Source organism: Mustela lutreola, chromosome 12 (genome assembly GCF_030435805.1).
Source record: "Mustela lutreola isolate mMusLut2 chromosome 12, mMusLut2.pri, whole genome shotgun sequence".
In the NCBI taxonomy this organism is placed as follows: domain Eukaryota; kingdom Metazoa; phylum Chordata; class Mammalia; order Carnivora; family Mustelidae; genus Mustela; species Mustela lutreola.
The window spans coordinates 37,342,489-37,358,814 of NC_081301.1; the positions used below are offsets into that span (position 1 = coordinate 37,342,489).

The 16,326-nt window shown below is 43.6% G+C and overlaps 2 protein-coding genes across 6 annotated transcripts in view; one reads left to right on the plus strand and one right to left on the minus strand.

Annotated features, from left to right (window-relative positions):
• Nucleotides 1-2,014: 2,014 nt before the first annotated feature.
• The window catches only part of UBAP2 (ubiquitin associated protein 2), a 135,449-nt gene continuing 121,137 nt past the window's right edge, over nt 2,015-16,326 (plus strand). For 4 of the 5 annotated variants that reach the window (XM_059142385.1, XM_059142391.1, XM_059142388.1 and 1 more), the window contains exon 1: nt 2,277-2,419. The gene's annotated coding sequence lies outside the window, so the exon portion shown is untranslated. Of the gene's footprint in view, nt 2,092-2,276; nt 2,420-16,326 lie in introns of those variants that run through there. The other variant, XM_059142387.1, reaches the window with a different exon arrangement.
• Nucleotides 3,784-16,326, minus strand: part of UBE2R2 (ubiquitin conjugating enzyme E2 R2) — a 254,116-nt gene continuing 241,573 nt past the window's right edge. Inside the window, exon 6 of the transcript XR_009346421.1 lies at nt 3,784-3,796. The gene's annotated coding sequence lies outside the window, so the exon portion shown is untranslated. The remainder of the gene's footprint in view (nt 3,797-16,326) is intronic.

Below are 16,326 nucleotides of genomic sequence, written 5' to 3' on the forward strand. Positions count from 1 at the left end.
CCGCCCACGCAGGGCTCCATCCCAGGTCTCTGAGATCAAGACCTGAGCCAAAGGCAGACGCTTAACCTACCAAACTACCCAGGCTCCCCACCACCCCCACCCAACCTTTGTTTCTTATCTGCTGGGCGGAAGGGTACATACCAGGTGTGAAAGTAATTACTACTGTTTATTGAGGGTTTAACTATGTGCCAAACAGGTACTTTACATGAGCTCATTTATTTATTTGTTTTAAATATTTCGTTTATTTATTTGAGAGAGCACCAGCAGGTGGAGCGGCAGAGAGATGGAGAAGCAGGTTCCCTGCTGAACAGGGAGTTCAATGTGGGGCTTGATCCCAGCCCCTGGAATGATGACCTGAGCCAAAGGCCCGTTAGTTAAACAGCTGAGCCACCCAGGTGCCCCTGCGTGATCTCATTTAATTTTCACTACCTGGTGAAGTGGTGGTATTGCAAAGGAAAGAAGCTCAAATTGAGGTAAGGCCAAAGTTTGTGTACTTAACCAGCCCGAGATACTGCCTTTGAGAATTAACTACTTTAAACTCCAAAATACTGGAGCGCCTGAGTGGCTCAGTCTGCTAAGCATCCGCCTTCTCTCAGATCATGATTTCACGGTCCTGGGATGGAGCCCCCACACTAGGCTCTCAGTTCAGCGGAAAGTCAGCTGCTCCCGCTCCCTCTGGCCTCCCACCCTGCTCCTGCTCTTGCTCACGCTCTAATAAATAAATAAAATCTTAAAAAAACACACAAAACTCCAAAATACTATGCCACAAGTATAAAGCATTATCTCTTCAATTATGCTTAATACCTGGAGTTAAAAAAAGATCTTTCCGAGAGGAAGATTATTGTTTAGAGACAGAAGATCTGGTTTGGTTCTCTTCAGCTAGAAACAACTCAACCTCTCAACCTTTTTGAAGATTTTATTTTTAAAGTAATTTCTGCACTCAAGGTGGAACACGAATTCACAACACCAACATAAAGACTATCATACCCTATCGACTGAGTCTGCCAGGTGCCCCCTAAGCCTTTCTTTACAGGGAGCAATCCCTGCCTCAAAGGATTTATTATAAGATTTAGTAAAAATTGTTGTATTGAGGGGCACTTGGGTGGCTCAGTGGATCAAAGCCTCTGCCTTCGGCTCGGGTCGTGATCCCAGGGTCCTAGGATCGAGCCCCCGCATCGGGCTCTCTGCTCAGCGGGGAACCTGCCGCCCCCTGCCTACTTGTGATCTCTGTCTGTCAAATAAGTAAATAAAATCTTTCTTCTAAGATTTTATTTATTTGACAGAGATCACAAGTAGGCAGAGAGGCAGGCAGAGAGAGAGAAAGGGAAACAGGCTCCACAGCTGAGCAGAGAGCCCGATGCGGGGCTTGATCCCAGGACCCTGAGTTCACTACACGAGCGGAAGGCAGAGGCTTTAACCCACTGTGCCACCCAGGTGCCCCAATAAATAAAATCTTTAAAAAAAATTGTTGTATTGACATGCAGTAAACAATCAATTAATGTTAATCAGTTTACGCATAAGAGACTTGGTAAAAGAATCCAAGGCCCACATTTAATAAAACAGAAGCCCTGAGGCCCATCTGCCCTGGGAAAGTTCCTATTGAAGCTTGCAGCTCCACGATGCTGCACCTGGGCTAGCCGTTGGCGTTTTCCCGCGCAGAGGGCGGAGCAGAGCGCGAGACCGGGAACCTAGTAGCGAAACCCCATCCCCCGCCGGGACTACATCTCCCAGCGGGAACCGCGTTCATTGCCCGGCAAGCAGCGTCCACTGGTATTAGTCTCAGAAGTCAGTACTGTCCGTTTTTCCCCACGGCTTTGCCTTGGCACTAAGTCATAAATGCAAGGTCTATGAACCCGCGAGGGAAAGGCTGCGGTGGTAGGTACTTTCGCTGCGCAACTTGCTGGCGATAGTATTCCCCCTTCCCCCCGCGCAAGGTTTGGGGAGCTAGGCCTGTTTTGGGGAGCTAGGCCTGTTTTGAATGGTTGCGCCACATCACGTGATGAGAGGAAGGCGGTCGCCGGGGAGCGACTCGTGGTGCCTTGTGAGGTCATCACAGCGCGACAAGCTGCAGTTGTGGGCATTCCGGACGTGGTATGTACTAGCCTCTTGACAACTCTGAGTACGAGAGGTTTTATAAGATCTCCCTTATTTGCTCCTTCCCGGTGCCTAACCGCACCGCGGCGTTGTTGGTCTCTCTAGACGGCGTGGGGGAGGCTGGAGGAAGCGATGTGCTCTGTGGGCGGGCTGAGGGGCCGGGAACGAGCGTCGCGCGGTGGCTCCTCCTTCGCGCGTGACGCAGAGGTCACGTGACGAACCAGGGCGCCTCTGCCGCCGCCGCCGCTTTGTAAGAGGCACATTGGCAGGTAACGAGCGGCGGCGGCGGAGGCGGCTGGTCCCGAGTCCAGCGAGAACAGCAGCGGTAATTGGCACCCTCTCTCTCCTTTCCTGTTCCAGAGCCCTGAGTGTGGCAGCGTGCGTTTTCTAGTCCTGGGTTCAGCTCTACTTTCCTCGAACCCTTTTCATACTGCCCCAGCGCCCACTCCGAAGACCGGGCCAAGCGTCCCTCGCCAGCTTCATGCGTCCCCAGTATGCCCAGGCCCGGGCGCCTTCCTTCCTCTCTGTGCAGGCCGTCCTGTGCTTCTTCCTGCCTACCCCAGGCGTAGTTGGCCTGGCCCCACCCAACCCCAGGGGGCGCCTTCCCCTCCCCCGCTTCGGGTTTCTGCCCTAGAGGGTGTGGTTTTCTCTCCCACCTCTGTCCCTGCCTGCCTGTCCGCTGGAGCTCCCGCGCCGCGCTGATGTTTCCCATCCTGACCATCTTTACGTTTTCACGCCTGTCGCTAGTCTTGGGACTGAGCGTCTTAGAGCCAACTTCTGCGCACTGTAGCTTTTCTCGGTTTACCCGGAGGAATAGTTAGATTCTATTCCTTTTTATTCTGGGAGGTTTTGGTGTTAAGACTCTTGGGGACTTAGTTTTTCTCTTCAGTCCCGGTCCCTCTAGTCTGGTGTTATCATAGTTTTCTAATGTAGTTTTGAGAGCACCCTGTAAACCAAAGTTCTGCGTTATTCTCTCTTTAGTAAATTACATTTCCGTTTCCTTTGCCTCTGGATCACTTTCCCACTTGGCTTTTCCACCTCTTCCCCTCGGTTTTCAATCTTATTTTTTTGCCAGGGCATCTTAAGTGCTGCCACTCTGGTCGCCTATCCTTGCTCTCTAGGAGTTGATACCTCCTGTTTGACATAATTTGTAGCTTCACCACCACCTCTGTTGGATATTGGTTTCTGCTTATATCCGAGGTATATCTGTTAGTAGTTAGGCTTATTATCTTTAGCCCTTTTGTACACTAACAGTTGAGGGCTTTCGATGGTCTTTTAAAGGTATCCAACCAAACATCTTTTATTCAGAGGGCATATAATTAACTTTTTGGGTGAACCCAGGCCTTTTATATTTTCTCTTTAGTGATGGTATACTTTTAATTAATTATTAATTAACGTTTATGGTATACTTTTTAAACCAAGAGTTCTGTCAGTAGTGTATTCCTCACTTTTTGTCATCCATTGTACGTTCTAATTTTTAGTGTCATTTTGTCTAATACAGGTGGAAGGAAGATGGACCTAATACCTAAGTTCTCCTGTATCCTCGGCATTGGGTGCCTAGATTGACATGGTACTTAATTGTTTCGGGAAAGGGAATAAATTCCACTCTCTGGAGACCATAGAGTTTTATAGTCCACCAGTATCTCTTATGTACTTGCAGGGCCCCTTGGCTGGGTCTGTCATCCTTCTATTGCTGTGAACACTTATCTTTAGGCAGAACTGATTAGTCTCCCACGTTGCTCTTCTACTTATCTCCAGTATGTTCCATGTGATTTTTCCTCGTTAAGGCTGGTTCACATGGGTGATGAGATTTCCCCCATCTCTGCCTTGCTAGTTTTCCACAGCTCTGATTTCCCATTTGCTTCCTTGTTGCTTCTGACCCTCAGAAATGAAACAACTCAGAGAAAGGAGTTTTTTTTTTTGTTGTTGTTGTGTATGAAATACAGCTGGAAATGGAGGCATGGAAATGAGGCCATGGGAAAGGGTTGTGATAATTGCCTCTCCTGCCTGTTTCCTGCTGTTCTGGTTTCCTCTAGGCTCTCTCTTTAAATGTGGGCTGTACCAGCAGCAGTCACATGGAGCTGCCTTTAGAACAAGGCTAGAACAACAATAACACCTCGTTTCCCTTTCCTGGTAACTGATGGCAGCCTGTGCAGTGCTCACCAACAGTGTCTCTTGGTATTAGCCTGCATGACTTTTATTGTTTAGGGAGAAATGGTAGAACATGAAGAAGAATGATAAATTTCAGTAGGCCCTTGTGTTTTCATGGGAAGGAACTGGTTGCTATCTCTACTCCTTTAACAGTACACTACATGTAGAAAGTATAAACCCATGTTGAAGTTTTAAACTGGTATGAAGTGAAGCCTTCACTTTGGAAGTGTTAAGTCTTGAAGTATTGATTCTCCAGTACTTTTTATTTTATTTTTGTAAGGATTTTATGTATTTCTAGAGCTTGACTATGTGCATGCGGAGGAGGAGGGATGAGATGGGAGGAAGGAGCAGGAGGAGAGGAATTAGAAGACTGCTGCTGAGTTGGATCCCCACCCGCCGTTTGATCCCACAACCCTGAGATCATGACCTGAGCTGAAATGTGAAGAGTTGTATGCTTAAACCACTGAGCCACCCAGGTGCCTCAGGTCCCGAATCCTTTTTTAAATTATTTATTTATTTATTTATTTATTTTGTTTTTTAAAAGATTTTATTTATTTATTTGACAGATCACAGGTAGGCAGAGAAGCAGGCAGAGAGGGAGGGAGCAGGCTCCCTGCTGAGCAGAGAGCTGGATGCTGGGGATGCCGGGGATGCGGGGGCTCAGGATGCTGGGATCATGATCTGAGCCGAAGGCAGAGGCTGTAATCCACTGAGCCACCCAGGCACCCCTGAATCCTTTTTAAAAAATGGTGACTTAAGATGTGTTGTTGTTATAAGACACTTTTTTTTTCTTAAAGATTTTATTTATTTGAGAGAGAGAGAGAGCATGAGAAGGAGGGTCAGAGGGAGAAGCAGACTCCCTGTGGAGCTGGGAGCCCGATGTGGGACTCGATCCTGGGATTCCAGGATTATTATTACCTGAGCTGAAGGCAGTCGCTTAACCAACTGAGCCACCCAGGTGCCCTACTTTTTTTTGGTTTTGGTGTAAGCCTGTTGAAGAGGTTTGAGGAATGTCTGCTCAAAAGGAGTCTACATGAATTCATAGATTGTGAAGTTGCTCTTTCTTACATCTTATTTTGTTTATTAATCCTGTGAGATCATTAGTTGGCTCTTCATTAATTCGAGTAAATGGAGTGTGGCGTGTAGAGCACTAGTTGTGTTGACTGGTAAGGTGATGGATCACTGATCAGTGTTACTCCCTCCCTGCTCTCCAACCCGTAGGAGAGTGAAGATATGACTTAAAGGAAGGCAAAGAGAGGGAAGACTTAGAGGGAATATCACCACATAAGCCTGGGTTTAGTTCTGAAATAATTTTGGCCCAACTCAAATATTTAGGAATGGAATCCTTTTTTTTTTTTTTTTAAAGCCCAAGAATGAAATTAATCAGGTTTGGGTGTTGTTGTTTTTAATTTTTAAAAATAAAACTTAAAAATATATGTTTTTAGTATTTAGAGAGAGAGGGTGTGAGTGAGGGGAGGGGCAGGGGTGAAGAGAATCTCAAGCTGACTTCGGGCTGAGCACAGAGCCTGTTGTGGGGTTTGATCTCAACCTTGGGATCATACCTGAGCCAAAGGCAGACGCTTAACTGACCTAGCCATCCAGGCATCCCCAAAATAAAAAATGTTGGGGGGAAAAAGGTAATTTATTTGGGGTAAAATTTTTTTTGTCATGGATTTTTGGAAGGCAGCTATGCTAACCACTATACCACCAACGCTGTCATGGATTTTTGAAGACCAGGTTTGTGAATTTGTTGCTGACATGATATGTATGCTAGAGTGAGTTTTAATTTTCAGATAACTCTGAAAATAAAATGAAATAATAAATAATAAATAAATAATAAAATAAAAGTTTTAATTTTCTTTCCTTTTTTTTTTTTTTAAGGATTTATTTATTTAACAGAGACAGCGAGAGAGGGAACACAAACAGGGGGAGTGGGAGAGGGAGAAGCAACACCACCCCCCCGCCCCCACAAGGGAGCCCAATGGAGGACTCCATCCCAGGACCCTGGGATCATGACCTGAGCTGAAGGGAGGCCCTTAAAGGACTGAACCATCCAGGCGCCCCTGGATAACTCACTTTCTTTTTTTTTTTTTTTGCAATCAGCAAGAGGTTCTTTATTGTTACGCAGGCGCCTGCGGGTGGTCAGCGCGCGCCTGCGGGTGGTCAGCGCGCGCCTGCGGGTGGTCAGCAGCTCCTGCTAGCTGAGCACAGATAACTCACTTTCATACTGGGTGATAAAATCAGTTGAATTGGAACTTAGTATCTATTTGGAATTTATGAAATGGGGCTTAAAGGAGTAGATGTTTCATTTAAGACTATGTAGAGTTCTTAGAAAAGTTGTTAGGAATGTGTGGCTTGTTTTTCTTCATTTGGAACTCTGAAAGCAATAGAATGTATTTGAATGGGTCTAAAACATAACATTTTATGAGATTTTCAGATTTATAGAGGAGAGACTTTCATTTGGATTTAGTTCCAAGTTACTGTTGCTGCAGCCTTGTTTCTTACTATTAACAGTTGTTATTATTAATCTGTTTTTTTTTTTTAAGATTTTATTTATTTATTTGACAGAGAGAGATCACAAGTAGGGATAGAGGCAGGCAGAGAGAGAGAGAGGAGGAAGCAGGCTCCCCGCAGAGAGCCCGATGCGGGACTCGATCCCAGGACCCTGAGATCATGACCTGAGCCGAAGGCAGCGGCTTAACCCACTGAGCCACCCAGGTGCCCTATTAATCTGTTTTTAACTAAGATGTCACATAGGAACTTTCAAGTTACACTGTATGGGGGCACCTGGGTGGCTCAGTCTGTTGAGCATCCAACTCTTGGTTTTGGCTCAGGTTGTGTTCTCATGGGGCAAGGGATGGAGATCCTGTTTCTAGCTCTATGCTTAGTGGGGAGACTGCTTGAAGATATTCTCCATCTGCCCTCCTCCCCTGCCCCCACTGTTTGCACAGTGCATGTGTGCACGCTTTCTCTCCCTCTCTTTCTCAAATAAATACATCTTTTTTTAAAAAAAATTTTATTTATTTATTTGACAGAGATCACAAGTAGGCAGAGGGGCAGGTAGAGAGAGGGGGGCAAGTAGGCTACCTGCTGAGCAGGGACCCCCCCCGATGCCGGGCTCAATCCCAGGACCCTGAGCTGAAGGCAGGGGCTTAACCAACTGAGCCGCCCAGGTGCCCCTCAAATAAATAAATCTTTAAAAAGAATAAAGTTACATGGTGTGTCCACAGTCCAGTAATACTGAGGACATTACTCAAAATTTTTTACATATAATCTCAATCTTATCAGGTCACTCCTAGATATTATATGTGTGAGAACTTTTAGGAGCTCAGAATTACTTCTTGTTAATGGTGTTTTTCTCCCTCTCTGTCTTCTTTCTCTCCATTCGCTCCCTCCCTTTCTTTTTTAAATTTTTATTTCTCTTCCCTTTATTTTCTCTCCATTTTATTTTTTTGCTTCCTTCTGCCCTTTCATCCCCATACAAAAAAACTCTCAACACTCAGTCTCAACTGAGGACCTTCTGACAGTACTTGCCACGTAACATGCTGCTGTCCAGGCAGGCAGATGAAAACCTAAAATACCTTTGTAAGCTATTTTCATGGGCTTGGGCAAGGTGCATAGTGCTGTCTGTGTTGTGTGTCTGCCTAGCTGGAACATGTGCTCCTTGAAGGGTGCGATCTTTAATTTGCTAAGAGTGTTTGGTATTTTCAAATCCTTAAGCAAGAGAATAAGTGGGCTTAAAAATAAAACAAAAAACGAACAGGTTTAGCTTAAATAGGGTGTAGGGAAAAAAAAAAGACTGGCTTTAGGATTTATTGACAGGCATTCTATTACATTGTTTTTAGACCAAATCAGTTTGTTCCTCCTCTTTTGAAATTTCCATCTTATGGAAGTTTTTAGGGTCAAGCTGTCTGGTACTATTTTACCTAAGAAAATACATTTTAGAAAATCTGAGAAAACCAGAAGATAAAAATGAGTTAATCATGGTTTAACATTTTAGTAGAAATTCTTTTTTAATTTTTAATTTTTTAAAAGATTTTATTAATCAGAGAGAGAGCAGGAGCAGGGGGAAGCAGACACCCTGCTTAGCAGGGAACCCAATGTGGGCTTGATCCCAGGACTTTGAGATCACAACCTGAGCCAAAGGCAGACAGCTAACTAACTGAGCCATGCAGGTGCCCCTGAAACCCTTTCTTTCTTTTCTTTTCTTTTTTTTTTTTTTAAAGATTTGCTTGTGAGAGAGAGAGAGAGACAGACAGACAGAGAATGTGAATGAGGGAGGGGAGGGGTAGGAGGTGGAAGAGAGAATCCCAAGCACGCGCCACAGAGTCTGACTGTGCTCCATCCCATGACCTTGAGACATGACCCTAGCTGAAACAAAGAGTTGAGATGCCACCCAGGCACCCCAGAAATCTGTTTTTTTCTTTATGTAAAGTGTATATTTAAAAAAAATGTAATAATACTTTTATACTTAATGATTTTTATTGAGAAATAGAGAATACGTACCAAAAACAATGTATGAGGAATAAAAACACGTAGAGTTTTCAAAAACAAGAATAAAATGACTAGCCAAGAAGTAGAGTATTATTATTACTGGCGGGGGGAACACCTGGGTGGCTCAGTTGGTTTGGCATCTGCCTTCAGCTCAGATCCCAGGGTCCAGGGATCCAGCCCCGCATGGGGGCTCCCTGCTCACTGGGGAGGCTGGTTCTTCCTCTCTCTACCTTTTGCTCTCCCTGCTTGTGGTGTCTCTTTCTTTCTTTCTTTCTTTTTTTTTTAAATATTTTGTTTGTTTATTTGACAGACAGAGATCACAAGTAGGCAGCAAGGCAGGCAGAGATAGAGGAAGGGAAGCAGGCTCTCTGCTGAGCAGAGAGCCCGGTGTGGGGCTTGATCCCAGGACCCTGGGATCATGACCTGAGCCGAAGGCAGCGGCTTAACCCACTGAGCCACCCAGGTGCCCCATGCTCTGTCTCTTTCAAGGAAAATCTTCCTTTTTTTTTTTTTTTTTAAAGATTTTATTTATTTATTTGACAGAGAGACACAGCGAGAGAGGGAACACAAGCAGTGGGAGAGGGAGAAGCAGGCTCCCCGCAGAGCAGGGAGTCTGATGAGGGTTTCCATCCCAGAACCCTGGGATTATGACCCGAGCCAAGGCAGATGCCTAACGGCTCAGCCAGGTGCCCATCTTTCAAGTAAAATCTTAAAAAAAAAAAAAAAGAAAAAAAAATCTTTTTTTAAAAACATTTTTTAGAATTTTTTTTTTTTTAAAGATTTTATTTATTTGACAGACAGAGATCGCAGGCAGAGAGAGATGGCAAAGCAGGCTCCCCACCGAGCAGAGCCCGATTTGGGGCTCGATCCCAGGACCCTGGGATCATGACCTGAGCTGAGCACAGATGCTTTAACCCACTGAGCCACCCAGGTGCCCCCATTTTTTAGAATTTTTATTCCATAAAGAATACATAGTTTAATACTGCCATTTTCAGTCTTGAATTATTCATTCAAGGTAAACTCTACTCACAATATGGGGTTCAAACTCAAACCGTGAGATCAAGAGTTCTACCAGCTGAGTCAGCCAGGCCCCCATCAATCTTGTTTTAAATGGAATTTTTTTTTTTTTAATACTATTTTGACTCTTAAATGTTTTAGATTCATTCATGTTGATTTTGTCAGTCATTTTGAGTAGTGTGGTACTCCATTGTAAGGATATGTTACATCTTACTCTGTTGTGATTGATGTTTGTGTCATTTCCAGTTTCTTGTGATTAGAAATTTTTACTTGTCTCTTTGTGAACATTTGTACAACCTCACCCTCCCCCCAGAACAAACTGATTTCTTAAGACTGTGTAACTGGGACTGGAGCTTTTGGGTTGTGTTTGTAGTATGTATATCTTGATAGGTGATCCCAAGCTGTGTTGTACAGGATCTTCATCTTAACTACATAGAACACAGAAAATTGATGATTTTTTTCAGTTCCCTTGAGGATGTACATAATTGATATCATTCTAGAAGCCTAGGGAAGAAGTTTAATTCATGCATACAATGAATACCTTAGACATTAGTACTTATTTCTCAAGATTGAGTTGATAGAGTTCCACATATTTGGTCCTATATAGGTGTTCACCTGAACAAAGCTTTAATGTGACTTGGCAGCAGCTGTTAAGTGCTACTGATTGAACACTGTCCCTGTTCTCTAGGTGCTTACCTTCTGATGGGAAGACAAGTAGGGCATTTAGGAAAGCACTATCAATTGAGTTTGGATATCAGTTGAGTTTGGGAAGGCATCCTTGAAGCAGTGGGAGACTGAGCCTTACTTTTCCTATATTCTTATAGGATCCATAATGGCCAAATTCCTGAAGTTATAATTGTTTCTTTTGTTGAAACTTTTTGAATTTTAGGAGAGCTTGGCTGGCTTAGTGAAGTGTTTGACTCTTTTTTTTTTTTTTTTTTAAAGATTTTATTTATTTATTTGACAGAGAGAAATCACAAGTAGGTAGAAAGGCAGGCAGAGAGAGAGAGGAGGAGGAAACAGGCTCCCTGCCAAGCAGAGAGCCCGATGTGGGACTCGATCCCAGGACCCTGAGATCATGACCTGAGCCGAAGGCAGCGGCTTAACCCACTGAGCCACCCAGGCGCCCCAAGTGTTTGACTCTTGATCTCGATTGTGACTTGGAGCCCCAGGCTGGGTGTATAGATTACTTAAAAATAAAATTTTGAGATGTATCTTGGTGGTGCAGTTGATGAAGTATCTGACTCTTGGTTTTAGCTCACATCGTGTTCTCAGGGTCTTGAGATCAAGCCCTGTATCGGGTCTCTCTGTGCTCAGAATGGAGTCTGCTCCAGATTTTCTCCCTCTCCTTCCAACTCTGTTCCTCCCCCCACCCCCAGGCTTGCTCTAAAATAAATAAAATAAAATCTTAAAAAAAAAAAGAAAATCTTTGAAAAATAAAGAAAAAGGGGCACTTGGGTGGCTTGGTCAGTTAAGCGTCCCTCTGTTGATTTCATCTCAGGTCTTGATCTCAGTCAGCGTTGCGTGTTCAAGTCCCTCATTGGGCTCCATGCTGGGAGTGGGGCCTCCTTTAAAAAAGAAAAGGAAAAAAAAAACAAACCCTGGAATTTTGTATCCATAGGCCAGTTTTATTAGAATTTGTTGTTATTTTGATTACTGTATTGTATCTTCTGTTTGGCCATGATTGGTAGTTTAGTTGTAGCAGCTAGTGAAAAAAACTGTTATTATACTTATTTATTTATTGAGAGATTTTTTTTTTTTAAAGATTTTATTTATTTATTTGACAGAGATCACAAGTAGGCAGAGAGGCAGGCAGAGAGGGGAAGGGAAGCAGGCTCCCTGCTGAGCAGAGAGCCCGATGCTAGGCTCGATCCCAGGACCCTGAGATCATGACCCAAGCCGAAGGCAGAGGTCCAAACCACTGAGCCACCCAGGCGCCCCTATTGAGAGATTTTTTTTTTTTACTTGAGAGAGTGCATGAGCATGGAGAGGAACAGAGGAGGAGGGAATAGATGACTGCTGGGCGGGGAGCCTGACATGGGCCTCGATTGCAGGACCTTGAGATCATGACGAGCTGAAGGCAACCGCTTAACCAACTGAGGCGCCCAGGTGCCCCTATTATTCATCCATCTATCTATCTATCTCTCTACTTATTTTTAAATATTTTATTTATTCATCTGACATCACAGGTAGAGAGGCAGGCAGAGAGAGAGAAGGGAAGAAGGGCCCCTGCGGATCCCAGTGCCCTGGGTTCATGACCTGAGCGTAAGGCAGAGCTTTTTTAACCCACTGAGCCACCCCCAGATGCCCCTATTATTTATTTATTCATAAAATTTATTATTATTATTTTTAAAGATTTTATTTTTTTATTTACTTATTTGACAGAGATCACAAGTAGACAGAGAGGCAGGCAGAGAGAGAGGAGGAAGCAGGCTCCCCACTGAGCAGACCCCCCCCCCCTCCAATGCAGGGCTCAGTCCCAGGACCCTGGGATCATGACCTGAGACAAAGGCAGAGGCTTTAACCCACTGAGCCATCCAGGTGCCCCTATTATTTATTTTTTTAGACTTTTTTTTTTTTAATTTTAAGTAATTTCTACACCCAACATTGGATTTGAATTCACAACCCTAAGATCAAGAGTCACATGTACAGACTGAGCCAGCCAGAAACTAAGTTATTCTGTTCTTTTATTTATTTCCAAGTGAGGTCTGTTCCCGGCATAGGGCTTGAACTCATGACCAAGATCAAGAGTCGCATACTTCTCTAAGCCAGGCAGGCATCCCAAAGTTACTCTTTTTTTTTTTTTTTTTTTTTTTTTAAAGATTTTATTTATTTATTTGACAGACAGAGATGACAAGTAGGCAGAGAGGCAGGCAGAGAGAGAGAAGGAAGCAGGCTCTCTGCTGAGCAGAGAGCCCGATGCGGGGCTCGATCCCAGGACCCTGGGATCATGACCTGAGCTGAAGGCAGAGGCTTTAACCCACTGAGCCACCCAGGCGCCCCCCAAAGTTACTCTTATTGTAAGTTTACTCACATTATTTTCTTTGGGTCAGCTTTTAGTAGTAACTTGTTGAATGTCTCAATTTTTCCCCAATCAGGGGCTCATTTCATTTGATAAGAAGTTTCGTGGTGAAATCCTTCTTCAAATTGCTGGAGACCAGATGACTTCTTAAATTCTTAGCTGTGGTACTTCACTTTAGTATATTTTTAATTCCTTTTGATTGGGATTGCTAAGGTAATGGTGGAAAAATACCTCTATATATTATGGAACAGTCTCGATGGTGATTACAAGAATGAACATATTGTTAATATAGGCCTTTCACTATTTTATTACCACAGAAGAGGTTGTGGTTTTTTTTTTTTTCTTTTTTAAAGACAGTCTGTGCTATGTAATTGTTCTTCATTTTTAAAATTATTTTATTTGAGAGAGAGAGAGGGAGAACATGGAGAATGAGAGGGAGATGCATACTCCCCACCAAGCAGAGAGCCCAACGCAGACCTGGATCCTAGGACTGGGAGATCATGCCCTGAGCCCAAGGCAGATGCTTAAATGACTGAACCAACGAGGCACTCTATTTAATTGTGTTTTTGTTTTTTTTTTTAAAGATTTTATTTATTTATTTGGCAGAAATCACAATTAGGCGGAGAGGCAGGCAGAGAGAGAGAGAGGAGGAAGCAGGCTCCCCGCTGAGCAGAGAGCCTGATGCGGGGCTTGATCCCAGGGCCCTGGGATCATGACCTGAGCCGAAGGCAGAGGCTTTAACCCACTGAGCCACCCAGGCGCCCCTATTTAATTGTTTTAATATCAAAAGATTCCAGCTGTAATGGGACATAGCTAGCTTAACCTGAAACAGTTTATATACTCTTGACAGTCGAGTCATCTGTGGGACAAAGAAATGACCAGTGTCACAAAGGATTTTATTGGAGTGTAGTTGGCCTTTGGTGATACTTGTATAATTGGTAAGTACTGAAAATCGTTGAATTTGGCGTGCCCGTGTAGCTCTGTCAGCTAAGTGTCAGTTTTTGGCTCAGCTCAAGTCCAGCATCAGGCTCCTTTCTCAGTGGAGAGCCTGCTTCTTCCTCTCCCTCTGCTTGAGGCTCCCCCTGCTTGTGCACTCTCTCTCTTTGTTGAGGAAATAGGTAAAACTTAAAAAAAAACCAAACTGAATTTTACACTTAACAAGGGTGAGCTTTATGTATTTTCTATACCTCAGTAAAGTTATTTAAATTGTTTGAGTAAACAGGCAGTTTTTTGAGATTAAATTGGCAGAAACAAATGTGGTCAGTGAACATTAATACTATAGTCACTGGTATTTATGGTAGCTATTAAGACCTAGACTAAGCATTTGAGGTACCTTACTCTGTTTAGTGCTCCTCCCAGGCTTGAGAGAGAGGAACGCACTTGATCAGGGTTACCTAATCTAGTAATTTGTAGAATGCAGGCCTTTGTGACTTCTAAAGCTTTGTTCTTCATCCCCCTTCCAGAACTTTGTTCTTAATCACAAAACTGTACTACTTTACCTGTCTGAAATACTACTCTCTGGGAATATAGCCAAGTGCTGGATGATAAGTAAAACAATGTCTACATTTGTGGTACATAAACCTGGGCGTTTGCACTGGATGGGAAATGATGGGATGGAGATGCAGGTGGCACCCTTGAACCCCAGTGCCTGGTTACACTTGGCACCACTTCACTTTTATGCATTTTTATCTGTTATCTAATTATGTAAGCTCTCCATCCAGCATAGGCCTTGAATTTAGGACCTCAAGATCAAAAGTTATATACTCTACTTAACTGAGCCAGCCAGGAGCCCTGCTTGTACAAACTATTTTATATGTTGGAGTTTATTCAGGCATTTAGTTGGACTTGATTTCTGTGATTTAAAAGAAATGCTGCCTCTGCTTTGGTTATTCACTCTGATTTTACTAGCTGTTTTAATGGGCATGGTGAGCTGATCTCTAAGCCCTTTGCCAGTTTAGGTGCATTCTGTGAGGAGGTCAGGCACACAACACTGAAAAGTGGCAATTGATAACACACTGTGAGAACTGAGTCAGAGGAAAGGTATAAAATTATATGAAAATTACACTTGAGGACTCAAGCTGCTGTTAAGTAGGGCCCAAAATGCCCTAAAATGCCATGGAGTTATGGACATCAAGTAGAGAGTAATTGCTGTTTATGTTAAGGGACAGAATATAAGAAAATGGGGTATGTTCAGTATGCTGTTGAGAAAACATGCCTGTGGAAGGTGGAGGGCCAAAAAATAGGTGCAATTTGGGAGGATGGCAAGACTAATTTGACCGAAGTATAGGAATCAGAAAGGAATAAGGAGGTTTTTATGTGTTTTTGTTTGTAAGATTTTATTTTATTTTATTTTTTTAAAATATTTTATTTATTTATTTGACAGACAGAGATCACAAGTAGGCAGAGAAGCAGGCAGAGAGAGAGGAGGAAGCAGGCTCCCCGCTGAGCAGAGAGCCTCATGTGGGGCTTGATCCCAGGCCCCTGAGACCATGACCTGAGCTGAAGGCAGAGGCTTTAATCCACTGAGCCACACAGGCGCCCCTGTTGTAACATTTTATTTACTCATTTGAGATTGAGATAGCATGGTGGAGGGAGAGCAGAGAGAAGAAGAAGCAGACTCCCTTCTGAGGTGGGGAGTCTTAATGGAACTCAAGCCCAGGACCTGGGGATCATGACCTGAGCTGAAGGCAGGTGCTTAACCATCTGAGCCACCCAAGTGCCCCAAGAGTTTGTATTTTATCAAGGAGTTGTTTGTAAACAGATGATGGGTTTTTGCAGTGTTCTAGAAGATTAAACAGGCCACTTTCTAACAGTTTCACAATTAAGATAGTTCTGACAAGTATATGAAGTTTCCTTGAACCAGAGAGGGGGCAATTACTGATAATATAACTGATAAAGTTACCTTATAATTGCTGGGTTATATATGTGACACTGGCTTATCAAAAGTAGTACTGGGCAAGGGCTGCACGACTTATTCTTAGGAGACAAGGCTGCTTTAAATACACTGATACGTAATTCAGGCACTGAACACTGAGTTGATGACAGAATTGTAAAGGAAGGCATAGATATAAGGTCTTTAATAAAACTTTTAAAAAAATTTGTCAGACTGTCAAATAAATAAAATCTTTTTTTTTTTTTTAAAGATTTTATTTATTTATTTGAGAGAAAGAGACAGTGAGAGAGAGCATGAGTGAGGAGAAGGTCAGAGGGAGAAGCAGACTCCCCATGGAGCTGGGAGCCCGATGTGGGATTCGATCCTGTGATTCCGGGATCATGACCTGAGCCGAAGGCAGTCGTCCAACCAACTGAGCCACCCAGGCATCTCTAAATAAATAAAATCTTAAAAAAAAATTTTTGTCAGAGAGAAAGGGAGAGACAGAGGTAAAGCACAAGCAGGGGGAGCATCAAGTAGAGGGAGAAGCAGGCTCCCTGTGTAGCAGGGAGCTCCATGTGGGACTCGATCCCAGGACCTTGGGATCCAGACCTGAGCCAAAGGCAGCTAGCTGAGCCACCCAGGCGTCCCTAAAACTTTTTTTTTTTAATTTAAC